The sequence below is a fragment of the Neopelma chrysocephalum genome, unplaced genomic scaffold (assembly GCF_003984885.1).
Source record: "Neopelma chrysocephalum unplaced genomic scaffold, ASM398488v2 Primary Assembly neopelma1_62, whole genome shotgun sequence".
NCBI classification, from domain to species: Eukaryota; Metazoa; Chordata; class Aves; order Passeriformes; family Pipridae; genus Neopelma; species Neopelma chrysocephalum.
Window position 1 is genome coordinate 8,465,693 of NW_020897719.1, and position 15,491 is coordinate 8,481,183.

Below are 15,491 nucleotides of genomic sequence, written 5' to 3' on the forward strand. Positions count from 1 at the left end.
CTCCAGCACCTCAGTATCCTTCCTAAATTGAGGGGCCCAGAACTGGACACAGTACTCAAGATGTGGCCTCACCAGGGCTGAGTACAGGGGAAGAATCACTTCCCTGGTCCTGCTGGCCACACTGTTCCTGATACAGGCCAGGATGCCATTGGCCTTCTTGACCACCTGGGCACACTGCTGGGTCAAGGTCAGCCTGCTGTCAATCAGTATCCCCAGGTCCCTTTCTGCCTGGCTGCTCTCCAGACACCCTGTTCCCAGCCTGTAGCACTGCATGGGGTTGTTGTGGCCAAAGTGCAGGAGGCAACAAGGCACTTGGCCTTGTTGAACCTCATCCTGTTGGATTCGGCCCATCTATCCATCCTGTTCAGGTCCGTCTTTAGAGCTCTCCTACCCACAGCAGATCAACACTCCACCCTAACTTAGTGTCATCTGCAAATTTGCTGATGGTAGACGCGATCCCCTGATCCAGATCATCAGTAAAGATGTTAAACAGGACTGGGCCCAACACTGATCCCTGGGGGACACCACTAGTGACCAGCCACCAACTGGATGCAGCACCGTTCACCACCACTCTGGGCCCGGCCCTCCAGCCAGTTCCTAACCCAGCAGAGAGTGCCCCTGTCCAAGCCGTAGGCTGCCAGCTTTTCCAACAGTATGCTACGGGAGATGTTGTCAACGGCTTTGCTGAAGTCCAGGTAGACACATCCACAGCCTTCCCCTCATCCACCAGGCAGGTCACCTGGTCATAAAAGGAGATCAGGTTGGTCAGGCAGGACCTACCCCTCTTGCTGGCTGTGTCTGATCACCCAGCTGTCTTGTAGGTGCTGTGTGATCGCACTTAGGATGAGCTGTTCCATATCCTTGCCAGGCATTGAGGTCAGGCTGACAATCCTGTGGTTTCCCAGATCCTCTTTCCAACCCTTCTTGTGGATGGGCATCACATTAGCCAGCTTCCAATCATCTGGGACCCCCCTGGTGAGCCAGGACTGGTTATAAATGATAGAGAGCAGCTTGGTGAGCTCTTCTGCCAGTTCCCTCATTGCTCTAGAATGGATCCCATCTGGTCCCATAGACTTTTGAGGATCCAAGTGGCTCAGCAGGTCACTAACTGTTTCCTCCTGGACAACAGCCTTCCATCGCTGTCTACCAGCTCCGGAGGCCAGTTGTCCTGAGGACAATCTGTCTTATTGTTGAAAACTAAGGCAAAGAATGTGTTAAGTTCCTCAGCCTTTTCCTCATTTTTGGCAACTACATTCCCCTCCGTGTCCAACAAAGAATAGAGGTTTTCCTTGCCCTTCCTTTTGCTTTGGATGTATTTATAAAAACACTTTTTGTTGTCCTTAACAGAAGTGGCCAGATTGAGTTCAAATTGTGCTTTTGCCTTTCTAATTTTCTTTCTACATGACCTAACTACATTCCTTAACACTTCATGAGTTGCCTACCCTTTTTTCTAAAGGTGATAGACTCTCTTTTTTCCCTAATTTCCTGCAAAATCCCCCTGTTCAGCCAAGCCGGTCATGTTCTGCACCAGCTCACCTTTCAGCACATAGGGACAGCCTGCTCCTGCGCCTTCAAGATTCCTTTCTTGAAGTATATCCATCCTTCCTGGACCCCTCAGTTTTTAAGTGCTGTTTCCCAAGGTACTCTCCAAACCAGCCTCCTGAACAGGCCAAAGTCTGCCTTCCACAAGTCCAGGGTAAAGGTTTCGTTGACACCATTCTTTACTTCAACGAGTATTGAAAACTCTATCATTTCGTGGTCACTGTGCCCCAGACAGCCTCTGACCACCACATCTCCCACCAGCCCTTCTCTGTTTGTAAACAGCAGGTCTAATGTGGCCCATTTACCAGCTGGAGCAGGAAATTATCCTCCATACGCTCTAGGAATCTCCCAGGCTGCCTCTTCTCCACTGTGTTGAGTTCCCAGCAGACATCCAGCAGGTAAAATCACCCACAAGAACAAGGGCTGGTGATCTGAAACCTTCACCAGCTGCTTGTAGAATAATTCATCACCTTCTTTATCCTGGTTGGGTGGTCTGCAACAGATTGCCACCAGGATGTTGGCATTGTTGGCCATCCCCCTGATTCTGACCCATAAGCACTCAACCTTATTGTCACTGACCTCAAGTTCTACAGACTCAAGAGACTCTCTAACATATAAAGCCACCCCTCCTACCATGCCTGTCTCTTCTGAAGAGCATGTAGCCATCCATTGCAGCATTCCAGTCATGTGAGTCATCCCACCATGTTTTTGTGACAGCAACTACATCATGGCTTTCCTGCTGCACCATGGCTTCCAGCTCCTCTTGCTTGTTTCCCAAACTGCATGCATTAGTGTTCATGCACTGTTCATTAGCTGGGCTGCTGATATCACTCCTAACCCTGGCTTTCCACCCTTGGGCTCTTCTCTGTAGAGCCTGGTTTCAGCCCCCTCCCACTTCAAACCTCTTTTATCAATCTCATCACTGCCAACCTGCCAACCAACAGTGGGTAATAATGAGAGGGCCAAATTAACTCAAGGAGTCTCCTGCTAACATTCCTCACGCTGGCCCCAGGAAGGCAGCAGACTTCCCTGTGGGATGGGTCCAGTCAGCATACAGGGCCCTCAGTTCCCCTCAGAAGGGAATCACCGACTACAACTACTCTTCTTTTTTTCTTAATATTTCTGACTGTGATCCGTCTAATAGACGGTGTGCAACCGGGAGACCCTCCAGACAAATCTTTTTCCTGAGTGTCATTTGCCTGACTCGCTAGGTCCAGGGCCTCATACCTGTTCTTTAAGGGAACCATAGGAGGTGATGGGGGTTGGGAGGGCATTCTTTTACCTCTCTGACCAGGGACCTGTTTCCATTTCCCACCATTTACTTGATCTGTTCCATCTGCCTGATGGCAAGAGGGGCAGGGCTTCTCTGACTTCAGCTGAACTTCTTTTGGGTTTGAAAGGGTGTGACTGCACCAGTCTATTTCCTTTTCACTTTCCCTAATACTTCTTAGCCTCTCCACTCCTTTCTTAAGCTCTGCCACTAAACAGAGCAAATCATTCACCTGCTCACATCATATGTAGATGTCTTTCACACTGTCCTCTGGTACCAATGCCAGGCTCAGACACTCCCTACAGCCAGTGACCTGGACAGATGCATCCTTCTTGGTGGTTTCTGTCTAGGTTAGAACATGTCTGCTGACAGCAGCATCAATGGCTTTTGATCATTTGGAAACCATTGCTGGATCTAGTTGAGTTGGAGAGAAAAAAAAAACAAACAAACCAAAAAAACCAAGCACCAAACAAAACCACGCACACCTACCACACAACCCACCAACAAGAGCTGGGAGAGTGGCTGTGCCCTTCCTGCTTCGGCCTGTGCGAACTGCCGTGCAAACTGCAAAATTCCTTCTAATAAACAAACAAACAAAGAAACAAACAAAAAAACAAAAAGAAGAAGCCAGGCATTACTCTGATCCTGAGATGTCAGCATTCCTGTGCCGGGTGTCACTGACTCCATCCAGGACAGAAGTAGTGCTTCAGAGGATCCCTTTGCTCTTTCACTCGGCATTTGCTTGTGCAAGAGATCGTGTAAGTGCTTCAGTATGCTGGTTGCAGTGGTAGCTTGAATAAGAATGATTCAGCTACAAAAGAAGACCTCAGGAGTAACTGATTAGAGGAGTGAGTTATTGTAACTTGGGCTGCTTTGTCACCACTACAATACTGGCTCCAGCACTATCATCACAGAAACTAAACCACACTTCTCTCTTCACCCCTTGGGTGAGTTGACCACACCAGACGCCAGTCAAAACCAACATTTAACTCAAAGTACATATTTTTGTGCTTTAACAGAAGCCAAGTAAGAAATAAATTTCAAACTGCATTTCAAAATAAAACTGCAGCAGGGTCTTAACAATGAAGTCTTAAGGGTATTGAAGTTTTAAGGGTATTGAGTTTATGGATAATAAATAAAAAGGAAGAATACCATTTCAATACAGTCTAAAAGGAGTTGCTCTTCAGCTCCATGAAGCATAGTAGATTTCAATTTTGTAACAGAATAGGCAGCCTGAGGTGTTGATTTTATCTTATAACATGCCAGTAGGTCAGGTATCATCACTGGAAACCAAACTTGAGCTCAGGAGTATAAGCAACAGACAAAGATATATGTCAAAGTGTGCAGCTCAGCCACTAGGAATGAATAAAAGCACTAGAATGTAAGTGTGTGAGTTGCAACATTTTGCTGACCATGGAATGCAGCCCAGTACCCATATGAGAACTTTCTGCCCATGAAACTGGTTGTCATTTCCATCCCAACCTACCAACTAACTTGTTCTGGTGACGTTATAGGAGACTGAGTGACAGTGCCTGAAAGTGCAATTGCTTTTTTGATAGGGAAATTATCTGTTACCTTCCAAGGGTAAAATCAGATTAAATGGGGGGAAGGGGGTGACATTTAATGACAGTGTAAGATAAAATAATACTCCTGCAAAGGTAACAACATATTTGGTGTCCTTGGAGTGTTATTTGAGCTGTTTAAATGATTTATTTTTCTCTTCATTCTCTAAATGAAAAATTGCATTTTAGAATTTCCAGACCACCTGAAATATAAAGTCCTTGAAAAAAAACCAGAAATCCCTTTCTCTCAGATTCATTTGATATTTATTGAAGTAATAAAAAAAAAGTATTTGCCTGCATTTTTTCTCTTTTAGAAATAAACAAAAACAAATATTCAAAATGAAAACTTAAAAGCGTATGTTTTGCAACTAGTAAAATTAGTTTATCTGAGTTTTCCTTTTGTTTCCTCTCACAGGACTACTTACCAAATTTCTTTCAATTAATAAATCCTGAAGTAGTTTTTTGAAGGTAATTTACTATTTTTGTCCATCTCTGCTTGTAATATCAGCAGTTATTGATCATAAAAATACCACATTTGTACATGTAGAGTACATCTCTTTTCTTTTTTTTTTTAAAGAAGTTTTCAATTTTTTATGCTGTATCATTCACTTCTTCCCTACCATCTACCTGATAATGATCTTGGATTTCTGATCAGACTCTGATGTTGACTATCTATTGTTAATATTATTTTTCTTTTTTTTCTCTTGGTAAGTTGATCTTGAGGTAATATCTGCATTATTTCTACTAAATGTATTCTCCAGATTGCATTACATGAGTTTACTGAGTTCCCCAAATAGTTATCATCTGCACAGAAAAATCTCTGACACCTTAGAGTAACCTAAAGACTAAAGATAAAGTTCTGATATTAAAAAAATCTATCTCTTTTTGGCTAAGGACTGTGCTTTACTGTAAAGGAGTTCTTGCTTGTTAATACAAACACAGGCCTGGTTTTAAGGTAATATTTATTTATGACTTTTTATATCAAGGTACTCTAAACTTCACCTGTAATATACTCCACCACCATTTCATGTTAAACTGTCTAGCAGAAGGGATTGACATTAGTTATGAGAGAGAATAGCAGAAGCTCTTTAGACATATAACTACTGTGCCATTTTTATGTAATTCAGTTTAAATTTCAAACATTTCTATTTAACATAATCAAGTGGTATGAAATCTTCTTTTAAAATGGCAAGTATACAGTACCAGCTCAATTGGCACTTAGCAACGGTCCTTTTGCAATATGCACAATAGCTTCCAGCAGGGAGTTTTTAAAGGACCATCCTTTGAGAGCACAAACTCACACATGTACAATCAGGACACATCAAGGTTCTATCTCCAGCTCCCCTTGAGATGTTATTTAGCTAATGCACAAATGTTACAGCTAAGATGTTAGCCTGAAAAAAAGAACAAGCAGTCGTGAGCAGGTACACATCTTTTCTTTTTTCATACCAGGATATCTTCATATTATAATTTCACACAAAGTAATACCTAGAAAGGTGTAGTATGTGATTTTTACTCAATAGGTATATTTCCGCATTTAAATGCACTGCAGCCATCAAGTGCTCCTTCTTGAATCCTGCACTATATAGTGGCAAGGCACCACTGAGTGGGTATACAGCAACAGTCATTACTGGATATTCTCTAGTTAGAATATCACTGGAAACATATAGCTCTATCACAGGCTACCATCACCAGTAAATGCTGCTATGAGCATAGCTGTTCTATATCCAATGAAAAGAGAAGATTTGACTCTGCAACCAGCTTTCCTCGAGAGAGTCAAATACTGGCAAACAATCCCTTGTTTCAATTGCAAACCTCTCATACTTACTGGTTGTCATCCAAAAACTGTGCTGAACCATATAATAAGTTCAAATTTCATTAAGCCTGGATGCAGGGGGAGTTTCCAGCATGCTGCTAAAATCATGGCATAATGCTCTGAACCAGATGATTGCATTATAATCTCATTCTAGTTGGGCTCTTCCTTTCCTAATAGAAGGCTTTTAAATCCAAGATAGAAAGTAAGAGGGTCTCCAATGTTGAAGTCTGCAATGCTGTTACTAAATACGTTGCTTAGATATTTTGCACATGGAGAGATGATGACATTGATACTACTGCAGTAATGCTGTCTTGACTGTAACACTTCAGTATTGGCTTTAATTCTGTTCATATGGAAAGCTGCAACAGCAACACAGCAACAAAAGGGTGACAAAGTTTGCATGATGACAAACTTTTTCTTCAAAGTAATAAGAAATATGACACTTTAGTAAGAAGATTTAATGACAGACTGATGGACAGATCATTCAACCTACTTTCTCCCAGTTAAATGTTTTTAGCATCAATATCTCTGAATAAAATACAGTAGAAGAAAGAAAGCAAAAATGGGCATATATTTTTAGATAGCATGAACATATATAAGGGAAGAATAAATATTGTTGTACATGGGGGACAATGAATTAGTATTGTAATGGACTGTTTAAAAATATGCTCTTTGCTAGTGCCTAGCCATGAAATCCATGGAAAAGACTGGAAATCCATGAAAGCAGGAATAAATTCTGATTTTTTTTGCTTTTAAAAATTATGATATAAAATAATGTAGATATGAGTTAGGGAAAAAAATTGAATATAGTTTTTTTTAAAAAAGAGAGCTTAAAAAATTCTCTAAGCCAGATATTTTGAGGCTTAGATTTTTTTTTAAAACCTACAGAAGTCATTGAAACATTTTTTCAGTTTTGGAACAAAGTAATACATATTCTCTAAATTTTTCAGTTCAGACACTGAATCAAAGGATCAGTGATGTGCACATCTCTGACTATAAGTACTATTATAGGCTTCAGTTGGATTAGGATCCTCTTCTTAATCCGGTCTATTAAAAATGCATATGTTCTAAATCTGCATTATTTGCCTGCTGAATAACAAAGCAGAAGCCTTTTTTTTTTTTTTTTTAATTCAAATGCAAACTATTTGACACTCCAGGGATGGGTGATAGTCTAGAATATTTCAGGTTGGCCCATTCTGACTATTCAGGCAAAGGAACAGATGACATTAGAGACAATTTTTTGTATGGACATCTTGAGGCCCACAGGAAAACTTGCTCTTCTTGACTCCCAGGCTCTGGTCTTAAGTATAGTGCTGGATCATGAAGTCAACATAGTAGGTCACCAGAGTGAGATAGTTAAAAAGGTTCTTTATTTAAAAGATTGATGATGAGGGTGCGTAGTGGCCTGTGAGAAATTTTGATGGTTGATAGTGGGTCCCTGGCCACACCAGTTTGAGAGTGGTTGTCTCTCCCCACAGGCGACATGTGCATAAGGTACAGCAAAACCAAGACTGACACGCTGTGGTGCAAGAGCAGAACGCCATTTTTAAACTTCTGTTAAGTGTTTTCTTTTGACCACTCAGGTTGCCTAGGTAAAGTAGAACTGGTAAAGTCTGCTGGAGAATTTACTTATCCCTAAGATCAATATTTAAATTTCGTTGTTTGCCTTTGGGGTGTTTTAAAGCACTTTTTAGTTAAAAATCCAAAGTGCAGCAGTCTACAAAAATTGGCAGATTGTCCCTTTTTTTCATTTAAAAGAATAATTTTATAATTGCAGCAGTTAAAAACAATACTATAAAACAATCTCCAAACTAATTTTTTTTTGCTATTCTATAGCTAGAAAAGGCCTAACTAATCCTAAACTATAAAAAAACTCATCTGGGCAGACAAACCTGCCTGCCAAGTTTTAGGTGGCTAGGATCCAGAGTGGATGAGATATTAAATGTGAAAACTTAGTTCTTACAGTTGAAATGCCAAAATACAACATCAGGACCTGGTGCTATAACTTTTAAGAGAGCTGAATGGTGTAATACTGTACATAATTATTTCACTTACGAGCAAAAAGGCCTATTACTCATAAGCAGAGCTTGAAGTAAGTTATAAGGATATTTCTTCAGAAACATATACCAATCATGTGACCAAGAAAGACTGTGGTTTGAAATTGTATCTTACCATTTTGGGGACTTGCTGTGTAGTGAAAATCAACAGATCTTGAAAAACCATTGGTTATGGCCTCAAGAGATACTTCATAAACTTTTATTTATTTACAATATATCCATTAGGGTAACATAGGCTAAATAAAATTTCTCTTATCCTATTTTTTCTTTATTTGTCTCTTAATCTTGCTTATATGCAGTACAGTACCAAGGGCTAAAACTCAGCTTTCTCTGGTGTTGGTATACTAGCAGCTTGAACAGCAGGTTTCCTGCCAATTTAAACTTTTAGTTTTTAATGAAGAATTCAAACCAGAAAAGTTAAGCATTCCTTGGGTTTGCTCTTCAGTAGGAAGTAAGTTTGAGTTGGCACAGTGATTACGAAAGCTCTTCTTTAAAATCTTATGGAACCAAAACTAGGAATTCTGTTTAAATTCTTGTAGTCATCTAAGAACACAAAATACTAAAAGAGGAATAAAGAAAATAATAAAAAAAATCCAAACAAATATATTTTACAACCTGAAACTTGGAGAAACAAGCTGCTCTTTCATTTCTTATTTATTAATTTTAAGTAAAATCATTCAGACCTAACTCATAAGAGATATTTCCCCTTTGAGAGTGATCTTGAATTTCTCTAAATATACAGTTACATAAAATATACACAGAACATTTTATTTCTATACCTGCACCATCACAGGAAGATTATTTTTAGCCTCTGAAATAACTTTGCAGAGTTCTGGGGTTTTCTGTATATTTTATGTTGAGGAGGTCCAGAAGCTTTGCTTAGTTGTAATAGGTCTCCATGAGCTAGCTCAATTTACTGCTCTCAGAAGGGGAAGAGAAGGCACGAGAGACTTAATAATGCCCTGGAGCAACATGTGAAGAAACCTTCCTTCACCTCCCCTTCCGTATATACTCCAGGTTTTCTGTGCATGGGTTTGGGCCAAATGACCAAAACAGTCCAATAGTCAGGAATACTTTGCCCAGTTGTGGTCTTGCAGCTGCTGTTCCTAGTTGCTGACACCTGAGTGACTAATTCTGAGTCCTTTACAGAGCTGTAGTGTTATCTGGCCATGGATCACCTATGGTGTGACCTACTGAAAATGAGCTGTCCTAGCTAGTAAATAGCTTGGTCCAGATATTAATGCAAGAGAAGATGGCTGAGGCTGTGTTTGTCTTGAGACACTGGGCTTTGTTATATTGCAGACAACAGCAGGTTCTCGGAAGCTAAGCTGCTTTGCCTCCAACAGGAGTTAGATTTTACGGAGCCTTGAGAATCTGGTCTGTTAGAGATATTCAAGTCTAAATTTAAACACATGCTTACATATTTAGCTGGCCTTGATGATGCTAGTCATGTCACCTAAGAAGAGGCTTTTCTTCAAAGCTTTATAGCTCTCATTTCTTTATGTTACAGGGGCTCGGCCCTAGTGAAGATTGACAACTGTGTTGTCAGTGGTTCCATACACCTTTTTGTGGGAAGACTTGCAGTTCATGAAAAAGAAAAGAAAGGAAGAGAACATCACTGTTACTGAAGATGGTGAAGGGTGTAGAGGGGATGCATATGAGGAGTGACCGAGGTCACGTGGTTTGTTCAACCTGGAGAAAAGGAGACTGAGGGAAGACCTCATTGCAGTCTACAACTTCCTCATAAGGGGAATCATACAATCACAGAATCATAGAATCAACTGGGTTGGAAGGGACCTCCGAGATCATCAAGTCCAACCCTTGATCCACTACTGCTGTGGTTACTAGACCATGACACTAAGTGCCACATCCAGTCTCATCTTAAAAACCTCCAGGGATGGAGAATCCACCACTTCCCTGGGCAGCCCATTCCAGTGCCTGATTACCCTCTCTGTAAAAAATTTCTTCCTAATATCTAATATCTAACCTAAATCTCCCCTGGCACAGCTTAAGACCATGCCCTCTTGTCATATTGATAGATGCCTGGGAGAAGAGACCAACCCCCATCTGGCTACAACCTCCTGTCAGGGAGTTGTACAGAGTGATGAGGTCTCCCTTGAGCCTCCTCTTCTCCAGGCTAAACAACCCCAGCTCCCTCAGCCACTCCTCATAGGACTTGTGCTCCAGTCCCTTCACCAGCCTTGTTGGTCTTCTCTGGACCTGCTCCAGCACCTCAATATCCTTCCTGAACTGAGGGGCCCAAAACTGGACACAGTACTCAAGATGTGGCCTCACCAGGGCTGAGTACAGGGGAAGAATCACTTCCCTGGACCTGTTGGCCACACTGTTCCTGATACAGGCCAGGATGCCATTGACCTTCTTGGTCACTTGGGCACACTGCTGGCTCATGTTCAGCTTCCTGTCAATCCAAATTCCCAGGTTCCTCTCTGCCTGGCTGGTCTCCAGACACCCTGTTCCCAGCCTGTAGCGCTGCATGGGGTTGTTGTGGCCAAAGTGCAGGACCCGGCACTTGGCCTTGTTGAACCTCATCCTGTTGGAATCAGCCCAACTCTCCAGCCTGAACAGGTCCCTATGCAGAGCTCTCCTGCCTTCCAGCAGATCGACACTCCCCCCAAGATTAGTGTCATCTTCAAACTTGCTGAAGGTGGACTCAATCCCCTCATCTAAATCATTAATAAAGATATTAAACAAGACTTGGCCCAACACTGATCCCTGGGGGATACCACTAGTGACTGGCTGACAACTGGATGCAGCACCATTCACCACCACTCTCTGGGCCCTGCCCTCCAGCCAGTTCCTAACCCAGCAGAGAGTGCCCCTGTCCAAGCTGTGGGCTGCCAGCTTTTTCAGAAGTATGCTATGGGAGACAGTGTCAAAAGGTTTTGCTGAAGTCCAGATAGACCACATCCACAGCCTTCCCCTCATCCACCAGGCAGGTCACCTGATTATAAAAGGAGATCAGGTTGGTCAGACAGGACCTGCCCTTCCTAAACCCGTGCTGGCTGGGTCTGACCCTTTGTCCATCCTGTAGGTGCTGTGTGATTGCACTTAGGATGATCTGCTCCATAACTTTGCCAGGCACTGATGTCAGGCTGACAGGCCTGTATTTTCCTGCGTCCTCCTTCCGGCCCTTTTTGTGGATTGGCATGACATTCGCCAACTTCCAGTCATCTGGGACCTCCCCAGTGAGCCAGGACTGTTGGTAAATGATGGAGAGCAGCTTGGCGAGCTCTTCCGCCAGCTCCCTTATCACCCTAGGATGGATCCCATCTGGTCCCATAGACTTGTGGGGATCCAAGCGGCTCAGCAGGTCACTAACTGTTTCCTCCTGGGGGCTATTCAGGTTCTTATGTCTGTCTACTAGCTCCAGAAGCCAGCTGTCCTGAGGTCAACCTGTCTTACTGTTGAAAACTGAGGCAAAGAAGGTGTTAAACACCTCAGCCTTTTCCTCATCTTTGATAACTATATTCCCACCCATGTGCAACAAAGAATGGAGGTTTTCCTTGCCCCTCCTTTTGCTATTGATATATCTGTAGAAGGACTTTTCGTTATCCTGCACAGAAGTGGTGAGATAAGGTTCAAGTTGTGTCTTCATCTCCCTAATTTTCTTTCTACATGACCTAACTCTATTCCTAAACTCTTCCTGAGTAGCCAGCCCTTTTTTCCATAATCGGTAAACTCTCTTTTATCCTAATTTCCTTCAAAACCTCCCTGTTCAGCCAGACCATTCGCCTTCCCCACCAGCTTGCCTTTTTGCAGACTGGGACAGCCTGCTCCTGTGCTCTCAAGACTTCCTTCTGGAAGCATGTCCATCCCTCCTGGACTCGTTTGTTTTCAAGGGCTGTTTCCCAAGGTACCCTCTGAACCAGTCTTCTGAATAGGCCAAAATCTGCCCTCTGGAAGTCCAGCGTAGAGGTTTTATTGATGGCCCTCCTTACATCCCTGAGTATTGAAAACTCTATTATTTCATGGTCACTGTGTCCCAGATGGCCTCTGACCACCACATCTCCCACCAGCCCCTCTCTGTTTGTGAAAAGAAGGTCTAGTGGGGCCCCATCCCTGATAAGCTCATTGGCCAGCTGGAGCAGGAAATTATCCTCTATACACTCTAGGAATCTAGAGGAAACGGAGGGGCAGGCACTGATTTCTCTCTCTGACGACCAGTGATAGGACCCAAGGAAATGGCACAAAGGTGTATCAGGGGAGGTTTAGGTTGGATGTCAGAAAGGGGTTCTTCATCCAGAGAAGAACCAGTGGTTGAGCACCAGAACAGTCACCCCAGGGAAGTGGCCTAGCACCAAGCCTGACAGAGTTCAAGAAGCATTTGGACAAAGCTCTCAGACACATGGTGAGATTCTTAGGGTTTTCCTATAGACAGGAGCTGGACTTGATGATCCTTATAGGTCCTTTCCAACTGAGGTGTTCTGTGATTCAATGATTCACTGTAACTGCAACATCACTGTAGCACCATCTGAACTAACCTAGACAATCATGCATACTTCTCACAGAGCTTAGTTTTCATTGGAGCCATGGCTCCTAATTAACAGCTATCAGCTGGTGTGATTACCAGACATTTTGAGTTAAAACTGTAATAGGTTGATTTTCAGATCCTATGTTATCAGACACTTCCTGTGTTGAAAGAGGAGTTTAGACAGGCTTTAAGAATCAAAGAATTGTGTAGCACTAGGTACAGTTCCTTATATCCCAAGAAGATAAAGAGAAGCACTCATGCTTCATGAGATAGAATGACACTGTCAGATTGAATAGGAGTTTTGACTCCCATGAGAGTCAAACACAATGAATCACCTGATGAAGTGCTGGAGAATTTGGCTCAAATAGTTTCTTTGAAGAAAGTATAAATAAAGCTTTATGCAGTGTATATTCTCTGAACGGTTAAGAGGTTCTCTTCCCTTCAGATTTACCACGCTATCAGGAGCACAAAGGGGTGCCCTTTTTCAGAGGGAGAATAGAGAAATTTTATTTTCAGGAGTGGACACTAAGCACAAGCAGCACTTGAGAATGAGGCTGAAGGCTCTAAACTATAACAGTGCTCCCATAGAACATAACTTTATATATAGATCCCTTAGATCTACATGAATATGTAATCAGGTACCATCAGATTTCTGTTTTATTTTGATTGAAAAGGAACCTTCCTGCAAACATATGAAGAAATATATAGATATACACAAAGAACTGCTTCTCTGCTTAAGTCCTGCATTTGAAATTTCTCTTTACCTGTGGATGAAATAAGCACAAGACTTGTCATGCAACATGGGCTATGAACTCAATGCTCAAAACCTAGATGAACAGTGCAAGAACAAGGTGAAATATTTGTTGAAGCCTTTTGTCAGCCAAACCCAGGTAATACGCATTACAGATTTACACCACAAGGGAATAACCATCGTGTATTTGAGATCATCAAAGAAGAAGAAAAAAAATGTAGTAAGAATATTTCTGCATTAAAGTTATTTCATTGCTATGTAATTTTCTAACTAAATTGACATCCAGAACCTTCCAAGACAACCACGTCTCTAAAATGGCTTTTCTTCTGAAATCTTCATTTGCATCTAGCATTTATCTAACCTGTGATGCTGAAAGAAAAAAGAGAACACAGCTGTCATTTGAGAGTTCACACCCCTCATTATGAACTCCACTGACAGCTGTGGCTAGCTTGAACGCTCCGTCACTAATCCAAGGGAAAACAAAGTTTGGCCAGCCTTCTGTTCAGCATGGTTTATTCTCTCTACTTTTTCCATGCTGGCTTAAAATTCCTGACTGATGTTAAATAATCTGGAGGAGCCTAGGTTACTCCCTCAAAAATCTATATGGGAGGAAAGGGACAAGGAGACAATGGTAAACCAGCCACAAATACTGTTGTCTGTGGCTATAGGTCCACAGAGCAGATGGCTTATGCAGTGAATGCCTTTGTGTTTCCTCATGTGGATGATTTGGTAGCAAATGACTAAACCCTGAGTGTAGATACATGACTCCAGAGACATTTGCTCAGTTTATGGGGTGAGGGAAAAAAGCAGAATTTATATTTCAGAACATATTAGATATTTCTGAAATACTTGATGGTACATATACTGTGTGTTTAGTGTATGCATTATGCCTAAAAGTATTCATGCATGTATATTTACTTTTATAATTTATAGACCGGTTACAACACCAAGCTCTCTTCCAGATGTCAAGAATAAAACTATATTTCACAGATATTTTTACAATTGGTAGTAAATCTGATAGATGGTGTGAGTACTGTGAAAAGTATCTGACCTTGAGCAAGAAGAAAATCCCACTGGAAGACTTTTATCTCAGAAATAAACAAAGTGTGCCTGCAAATGGTTGCTTATTTGCAGCTGAAGACAGTCTGGATCTACACTATGTTCCCTTTTAAAATGAAAGAAGATGCATGCTTAACCCAAAAATACTTTCTTTCATAGTGAATCGACCAAGGTGTAGGGCTGGCAATTTTTGGAAAACGCCTCACCGCAGTTCTCCAAGAATGTACACATCAGCATTAAACAGCCACATCCAACTAAAAGACCAACATCAGGAAGAACACCAGTACTGTATTCTGTAGTATACACCATATGTTTTCATTACCCAAAAATGTTCCACATGGCTCTCTTTCACATGTGCCAATGACGCTTTAAGGAGCCAGAAGACTCTGCCGGTAAAAAAGAAACCAGTTAGCAGTATCAGAGATAATTAGAAGTTAAAGGTAGGAGAAACCACCACAATCATCTATGGTATTCAGCCCACAAAAAAGAAGGAATTCTTCCAAGTCTATACTATGATGTCAATGCATAATTGTAAAAATTAAAGAGACACAGACAGAATGAAAATGGTTTTGCAAACTTTTCTTGTCTTGAAACTCATGGTTGGGGGATTTTCTGAGCAGAAGGCAGTAGATACACCAGTACAGGTAATGGACTTCATAGTTCTTCATTTCAAGATTTTCAGTCACTCATTTACGAAGAGATCATTTCTTGTGGTCTTTTAAATTTCTACTTGTTTTCTTCACTTCTTGTGATACAAATCATGTTCATTAATTGTTCTATATTACCTTTCACCATGCCATTTGTGATATGGAGTACCCTCCTCTTCTGCAACCTCTCTTTTTCTACTCTGGCCCATCTTCCTTACATGAAATTGTTTCATACCTATGGTCACCATCATCACTTTATATGTAACTTTTCCTGTCCTTTTTTAGCCTTTTCGGG

General features: G+C 41.7%; 1 long non-coding RNA gene across 1 annotated transcript; it reads right to left on the reverse strand.

The window, feature by feature from the left end:
• Positions 1-13,792: 13,792 nt before the first annotated feature.
• Positions 13,793-14,997, reverse strand: LOC113967014. The gene is made up of 3 exons (XR_003534051.1): positions 14,872-14,997; positions 14,542-14,655; positions 13,793-13,859 (listed from the first exon to the last, which is right to left on the reverse strand). It is a non-coding gene; the product is annotated as an uncharacterized LOC113967014 (long non-coding RNA).
• Positions 14,998-15,491: the final 494 nt, after the last annotated feature.